Source organism: Eulemur rufifrons, chromosome 15 (assembly GCF_041146395.1).
Source record: "Eulemur rufifrons isolate Redbay chromosome 15, OSU_ERuf_1, whole genome shotgun sequence".
In the NCBI taxonomy this organism is placed as follows: Eukaryota; Metazoa; Chordata; class Mammalia; order Primates; family Lemuridae; genus Eulemur; species Eulemur rufifrons.
This window is the reverse complement of record NC_090997.1, coordinates 1,976,912-1,985,124: the sequence shown is the minus strand read 5'-3', so window position 1 is coordinate 1,985,124 and position 8,213 is coordinate 1,976,912.

The window sequence follows — 8,213 nt, the reverse complement described above, 5'->3', positions numbered from 1 at the left end:
TGCTGTGTGCCAGGTAGGCTGACTGATCCAGGAAGGGCCTGCTCTTCGGACACTGCCAGTCCGCCTGGGCACTGAGCGCTTACATCCCAAGCTCGCTTAGCTGCTGTTGAGGCCAGGAGAGGTGGCACAAAGGCAGCTGAAGAGGCGGGAGAGACCAGGGTGGCGTTGGAGTAAGGGGCTGGCAGTTCCTCCATCCACAGGTCGTGGCAAAAAGCTAGGCTGGACTCTACGGGAGTTTTGATTTTGTGCTATGTGTGATCAAGTCCGGCAAGACTCCCGGGCAGAGGAAGCGTTTCCGAGCACGTGGATGTTTGGGTGGAGGGACACTCGTGGCACACGGGCCTGCTGAGAGCACGCTGACAGCAGCACGAGACCCGGGGGTTCGCCCGCAGGTGCTCAGTGAGCACTGACTGTGTGCTGGGCCTTGCACTGCAGAGAACAGGTGCGTCTGCAGCCTTTTGGAGCTCACATTCTGAGATATGCGGGACTGTGAATGAATGAGTGCAGAGGTGGGAAGGGAATGAGCTGAGGTAGAACGTGAGGTGCTGGGTGGCGAGGGGGCAGAATTGAGATTCTAGAATGCCCCGGGAAAGGGCATGGAAGTGGCCTGCCCCGGCCTGTGATGGGAAGTTCCATGCGGGGGGACGGATGAGGGTGTGGTCAGGAACCAGTTGGTGCTGGGTCCTTAACGCCCTGTTCTAAGGGTAAAAATCCAATAACAATTCCAAGGAGAAAGACGTTCTTTTCTCTAGAACCAACTGGAGTTAGAGACCTCTTGCTCACATATTAGCTGTTCTTCCGAGTTGCAGGTTTCTCATCCGCTTGGCGGGGATGACAGTCTGCACTCTGTGGGACGGCTGTGCGGGCTGAGGGACGATGTGATGTGCGTAAGCGCTCCCCAGCCGGGCGAGGCGGTGGCACCTGCAGTCCCACTACTCAGGAGGCTGAGGTGGGAGGATCGCTTGAGCCCAGGAGTTCAAGGCTGCAGTGAGCTGTGATCATGCCATTGTGCCCCAGCCTGGGTGACAGAACAAGACCCTGTCTCTAAAGAAAGTAAACAAACAAACAAATACATGAAAGCTCCCAGCACAGTGCTTGGTACACAGCAACCACTTGGAAAAAAGGACAGTGACACGTCTATAGCTTCCTTCTCAGCCATTGCCACAGTCTACACGTTAACCCCAGTGCAGCGGTGGTGGAAGGCGAGGCCTGCTGGGAGGCGTTGGTCGTGAGGGCGGCACCCTCCTGAGCGGGTCGATGCCATGTAAAAAGGCCTTGTGGGAGGAGGTTTGCTTGTTTTTCTTTTTTGGTCTCTTCTGCCATGTGAGGACACAGTGTCTGTCCCCACTTTCCTCCTGCCTCCTGCCATGTGAGGGTGCAAGAAGGAGGCCCTCTGCAGACACCAGACGCCATCGCCTTGATCTTGGACTTCCCAGACTGCAGAGCTATGAGAAATACGTTTCTGTTCTTTATGATTTTCCAGTCTGTGGTATTTCGCTGCACCAGCACGGAATAGACGAAGACAGTCACACATCTGAAGGACACACAGAAGGAGGAAGGAGGACTCTTCCCAGAGGACTGGGGTGACCTGGGTTAGGGGGATGGGAAGAAGCTGCCTCGAGTGCAGCAGTCACTGTGCCCACCCTGCCCACACCAAGGGCCAGCCGCCCCCTTGACCCTGCGGTGCTGACCTGGGGAGGGAGCCTGGGAATGCATTTACTTAAGGTTATTTCCAGGCCTTCAAGGCTGTGGGCTTCCCCAAAAGCCTCTGTCTGCGTGACCTGCTCTGCTGGCCAGACTCTGAGAGGCTTTCCTGGGTTCCATCCCCAACTGAGGCCAGGACTTGTGACCATTCCTGGGAACATTTTGGTCTCCCACCTTGACTCACTCTCCCCTCGTGGCTCTCTGTCTTCTTCTCCATGACCCTCTCCTCCCCCAGGGTCCCCTCCCCTAGAATGGCTCCCATTACCCAGTGGCCACGGCCTCTTCAACGACCTCCTCTGAGGCCGTCCCTGTGGCCATCACTGGTGTGGTCTCTTCCACGGCTTCTTCCCCGGCCTCCTCCGTGGACCCCTTGATGACATGACTGTGGCCTGACTCATGGTCCGTGTGACAGCTCCCTTCACAGCCGAGGCCAGGGGCCCCTGCAGGGCTCAGTTCGTGCTGGGGCTGCGGGACAACGAGCCCAGGCCCGGGTCACGGGTGTACCAAGTGCAGTGTTTCTCAGGGGCAGAAAGATATGCCTCTAAAAGAGAAAAATGCTGGTATTTTAAGAGATTGATGCTTCTCTCCTATTTTATAACCTTCCCAGTTGACTGAAGTCATAAGCTTTCATTTTCCAGGGAACCCATTAATAAAAATCTCTCTCTAATTGCCTTACTTTCTCTGTGCCTCTCTTCGTATCTTTGTTGTGTTATTCTTTATTTCTCTTTCTGCGTAAACAGCAAAGGAAGCAAAAATCAAACAAAATAGTGACCTCCCTGTGCCCGTGTGGCGCCCCTGACTACGCTGCCTCAACACAGAAGAGTGGAATTCGCCAGCACCCCAGCGTTCAGGGGACGGACTCTCACCAAAGGACTGGAATTAGTCATTGCATTAACTAAGCAAATGTGTGTTTATGAGACCAGGAATAACACTCCGGATGAGCCACAGTTTTGAAATCTATTGTATAGCCTTGCAGTTAAGAGCATGGATTCCTGAATTTATTTATTTATTTATTTATATATTTTTTGAGACAGAGTCTCGCTCTGTTGCCTGGGCTAGAGTGCCGTGGCGTCAGCCTAGCTCACAGCAACCTCAGACTCCTGGGCTCAAGCAATCCTCCTGCCTCAGCCTCCCGAGTAGCTGGGATTATAGGCATGCACCACCATGCCCAGCTAATTTTTTTTTCTATATATATTTTTAGCTGTCCAAATCATTTCTTTCTAGTTTTAGTAGAGACAGGGTCTCATTCTTGCTCAGGCTGGCCTCAAACTCCTGACCTCGAGCGATCCACCCGCCCCGGCCTCCCAGAGTGCTAGGATTACAGGTGTGAGCCACTGAGCCCGGCCAGATTCCTAAATTTAAAAAAAAGAATCCTGGGTTGAGTTCTAACTCTGCTGTGTGCCCTTGAGTAAGTTACTGAACCTCTCTGTGCCCCTAGTGTCCTTGTATATGAAATGGAGATAATAATAGCACCTTTCCCACAGGGTCGTTTTTGAGGGATACAACGAAATAGCACATGTAAAATATGCTCACAGTGCCTGGCACAAAATAAGTGCTTAATTAATATTAACTGTGATTATTACTGCCATTTGTTGGTCTTGAATAAGAGAGGGCCAAGATGTTTGGGAGAAAACCAGTAGCTGTGACCCGTGTATGATGCTCTCAGAGACATTTGAGAGTTTACAAGTAAAGAACCGATTTCTGGTTAGAGAGTGGGCTTCGTCATTCATGCCCTGCCATCTTCCACGCGTCATTTAAGGTACTGCTCTACAATAGAAAGTATAAAATTAAAAGTTCAGAACAAGAAGGAAATAACGCCGGAGCAGGAGAGGAAGTGGAGTGCAAACCCGAGTGCTGTCTGGAGTCAGGGCTGCCCTCTCGGGCCGATGGGGAGCACCAGGGAGCACATGAGCCTTGGCCAGCCCTGGAACTCGCTGGACTTGTCAGGCTGACTGTTTTCACACCTCCCATCCTCCGGCATCTGCCCTGTCACTGCCCAGAGGCTTTTGTGAGCCGACCCAGCTCAGTTCTGCTGAGAAGATGCCAGCACAGTTTCACCCTCAGTGAGACAGAAACGTCAAAGGAAAAGGATTGTACCTTTGAAGCCAACTTGGTAAGGCTGGGTGCAGTGGCTCACGCCTGTAATCCTAGCACTCTGGAAGGCCGAGGCAGGTGAATCCTTTGAGCTTAGGAGTTTGAAACCAGCCTGAGCAAGAGCGAGACCCCTGTCTCTACTAAAAAATAGAAAGAAATTAGCTGGAAAACTAAAAATACATAGGAAAAATTAGCCGGGCATGGTGGCACGTGCCTGTAGTCCCAGCTACTCAGGAGGCTGAGGCAGTAGGATCGCTTAAGCCCAGGAGTTTGAGGTTGCTGTGAGCTAGGCTGACACCACAGCACTCACTCTAGCCCGGGCAACAGAGTGAGACTCTGTCTCAAAAAAAAAAAAAATATTAATTAATTAAAAAAAACAAAACAAAACAAGGTAGAACCCACAGGGAAGTCAGGGTAGAAGACTTGAGCCCCGCCCTTTTCATCTAAAAAGGCCCCTTTGGGCTAAACTCTGGGAGGCTTTGAGTTTTGTTCTCCTTGTTTCCCAATCTCTCTGTTCTTCCAGACACCCCTCTCTGTTTTTGTCTCCTCCCTCCGTCCCTGTTGCTGTTTTCGGCATGAGTGTTCCTCCCTCGTCTCTACAGCATGCTGGACTCTCTTGTCTCTGAGTGTCTAGGTGGTTTTCATTTTGACAGCCTCTACATTTCGTTGTTTCCAATTACGACATCCTTAAATGATACTGTTTCCATGCTTTCCACACACACTCCCTGCCAACAGCTTGCCCATTAACCAGTCACAGATACTCGCCAGGCAAATCCTACCAAGAGGGTGACAGCAGGCCCAGCTGAAGAGGGGGTAGCAAGGACGATGCCCAGGACTGAGAATATCCACCTGGTTTGACCATGGCCACCGGGTGTGCACAGTGGCAAAGACCAGATCTGCTCTGTGTGATATTCCAGTCCCGGGAGCAGCTGTGGTGCCCAGCACAAGGTGACAGTCCTGTCCAGTGCTGCTGTGCCGTGAGAAGCAGTGTTCACACATAGACCCGCGGGGTGTGCCTTGGTCACAGGTGAGTGTCGTCTTCCAGGGCTGGCATCATCGGAGGCAGAAGTGGTCCCAGAGCTGGTGATGATGGGGGTGGAGGTAGTTGTGTCTTTTCCTGTGATGGTTGGGCCTTGACTTAGGGACGTCCTTGTTCCAATAGTTGTTGTACGGTGATGTTCCGTTTCTGGTGGCAGATGATTCTCAGGCAGAGATTTTTGTTCCTGTTGTGATGATAGCAGTGCCTGAGATAAGGGTGGGTGTGCCCCATCCAGCGGTGGTTGTGTGTCCTGGACAAAAGTGGTTGTGCTTGTTGCCGCAATGGCTGTGTCTAGGACACGGGATTGTGCCTGTTTGGTGATGGCTGCACTTTGGACGGGAGAGGTCTATCCTACTTCAGTAGTGGCTGAGCCTTGAGAAGAGGTGATGGGACCTGTTTGGAAATGGTGGTGTCTGGGGCGAGGATGGGCGGCTTGGGTGAAAGTTGTGCCGGTTCCCACGATGGCTATATTCGGGGCTTCATTAGGCAGTCGTGCTATCCCAGGTGTGATGTGCTTTGAGCAGAGGTTGCCATGCCTGTCTCAGTGGTTGCCGGTCTTGAGCAGAGGTGGTTTATCTTCCAGGGAAGACGGCGTCTGGGGCGCAGGTGCTTGAGTGCTCATGCCGTGGTCAAGGGTTGAGCCTGTTCCCACGGCTGTCGTGCTTTGGTCAAAGGCGGTTGTTCTGTACTAGCAGTGTCCTTATCAGAGACCAGAGCGGTCGGCTCTGTTCTAGGGCTCATGGGGCCGGATGAGGTGACCCAGGCTGTTGCAGTGGGGCTGGATTTGGGCAGCAGTGGTTATGCCTGTTTCCTCCACGGATGACCCTGGGGTGGAGGAGGAGGCGTCCATTCCCGCCAGAGCGGTACCTGAGGCGAGAGTGGACGCAGCTGCTCCGGAAGTGCTTTCTGTGCCTTGGGCAGAAGCGCTAGCACCGGCTCCAGTGGGCCTGGGTTATTGCCATGCCTGGGCCGGTCTTCTCAGAGACAGGAGTGCCAGTGTTGACCAAGAGGGAGGTGGTCTTTTGTGTCCCAGTGGAGACTGTGGCACTGGGCAGAAGGGGCGTGTATGGTAGCTCCGCCTCCAGATGGCCTGTGAGAGCAGGAGGAAGTGCCTGGCGGGGTGGCACCTCGGTTCTGGCGGGATGAAGGGACTCCAGCTGGGGAGACCAGGAGCAAAGCAAGACATGGGCAGAAACAAAACACCTAGAATCCTCTCTTTACTCAAGCTAAACCTTTTCTTTAAATTCGTCCTCCAATTTTTTTTTTTTTTGAAGAGTCCCATGGCATCAGCCTAGCTCACAGCAACCTCAAACTCCTGGGCTCAAGTGATCCTCCTGCCTCAGCCTCCTGAGTAGCTGGGACTACAGGCATGTGCCACCATGCCCGGCTAATTTTTTCTATATATTTTTAGTTTTCCAGCTAATTTATTTTTATTTTTTAGTAGAGACGGGGTCTCACTCTTGCTCAGGCTGGTCTCAAACTCCTGAGCTCAAACGATCCACCCGCCTCGGCCTCCTAGAGTGCTAGGATTACAGGCGTGAGCCACTGCGCCCAGCCCTCACCCTCCAATTTTTAAAACATATACTTCATTTGACAATGGAGTTGACAGAGCTATCTATAAACTTGTCTACAATTATGACTTGTTTACATTTACTTTTGCTTCAGTTTCTTTTTTAATTTTTACTTTTTGATTGACAAATAATAATCGCATATTTTTATGGAGTACAATGTGATGTTCTGACATACGTAAACATTATGGATTGATGTGTCAGCCTAATTAACACAGCTGTCACCTCGCACAGTCTTTCATTGTTAAGATCTGAAAATATTTGAATTCCCAGAGGGATGAGATTCAGCCAGACCTGCAGGTCCATTATCCGGCCTCACACTGGTGGCCTGGTTTGCTTCTCCCTCAGGTTCATGGCACTCACGGCCACCCTGCATCTGGTGGGCACCCTCGGGCATTATTAGAGCTATGGGTGATTTGAAATTTGACAGCATTTGTGAAGGAATCGTGGTCACTTGCATTGCCTTTAGATATGGGACTTGGTACTAATTTGGAGTTGAGGGTGGGCTGAAACTAGGATTTCCCAGTAGGGTACATGACACGCATCCACCAGCTCCTGCCGTCCAGAGTACCAGGGAGACGAGGCCCAGTCCCTGCCCCTGCCCAGGGAGATGAAAGCGCATTTGCTTTAAGGTAAAGGTGGGATTAACACTGTGGTCCAAAGAATAAGGTCAGTACTGAATTTTGCAAAAATGAGCAGAAGAATGTGATCATCATTGCTTCTGGAAAAGGAATGAGAACTCGGGGACATGATGCCTGGTATAGAGGACCCCAACTCCTTTAGGCTTTCTGGGCCTCTATATTGGTCTCTGCGATAAGCCAGTGGTTTGCTTACCCAGTTCCAGGGGGCCGAAGAGAAGCAACTGTAGGAACCAGGGAGCAGACTAGAACTTTCCTCCCTTCCACTGGGGGGATGGCTGCATTCCAGAGGAAAGTTGGGCTGCAGGAGCCTGGGTCTGAGCAGGAAATGAAATTGGGGGCTGTGGGTGAAGGCCAGTCACGAGCTGCTGTGGGCGGGTGAGCGCCGGGATGCGGGGAGCTGGGCCCCGGCGCCACAGAGCACGCCGCGGTCTAGCTTATTTTTTCTCCACCTGATTACAGCTGTGGCAGTTATAGCTGCTGCTGGGTAGAGATGCCAGCATTTCTAGGCTCCGCGTCCCCTCCCCCGGGAGGAGCAATTCTGGGCCGGGCAATGTGGTTATTCGGGACTGAGGGAGGTCGGAGGGTGGATTTCTGTTTGGAGAAAGGCCTGTATGGTGGCGCTGGGGGAGAAAGAGGAGAGTCGGCAAAGGGGGGAGAGCAGGAGGCCAAATTGTTGGATTTGAGGAGACCACCCTTTGAGCCAGAGATAAGCAGAGACCTGTTTGCCGTAAGTAGGTCTCATTTCTGGAGCAGGAGGAAGGAGGAGAGTAGAAAAGGAAGTTGGTTGGTCTAAAGGTCACTGGGTTCCCATTCCATGAAAGCTGGGAGTTTGGACGGCAGGGAGATGCCTCTCGCAACGTGAGATGTTCTCCGCAGCGCTGGCTCCAGAGGCCGCGCCGTGGCTGCCTTCTCCACGGCCTCGCCGCTGCCCGGTGTGGCCAGTGAGTGCTGGCGCTGGCTCACACCAGCTTGCACGGGAAACGTGTGAGCCAGCTGTTCAACACAGGCATCGTTAAAAATTACATTCAATCCCATTATTGGGCATATACCCAAAGGAAAAAAGGTCATTCTATAACAAAGACACATGTACCCGAATGTTTATAGCAGCACAATTCACAATAGCAAAGATGTGGAAACAACCCAAATGCCCATCAATACATGATTGGA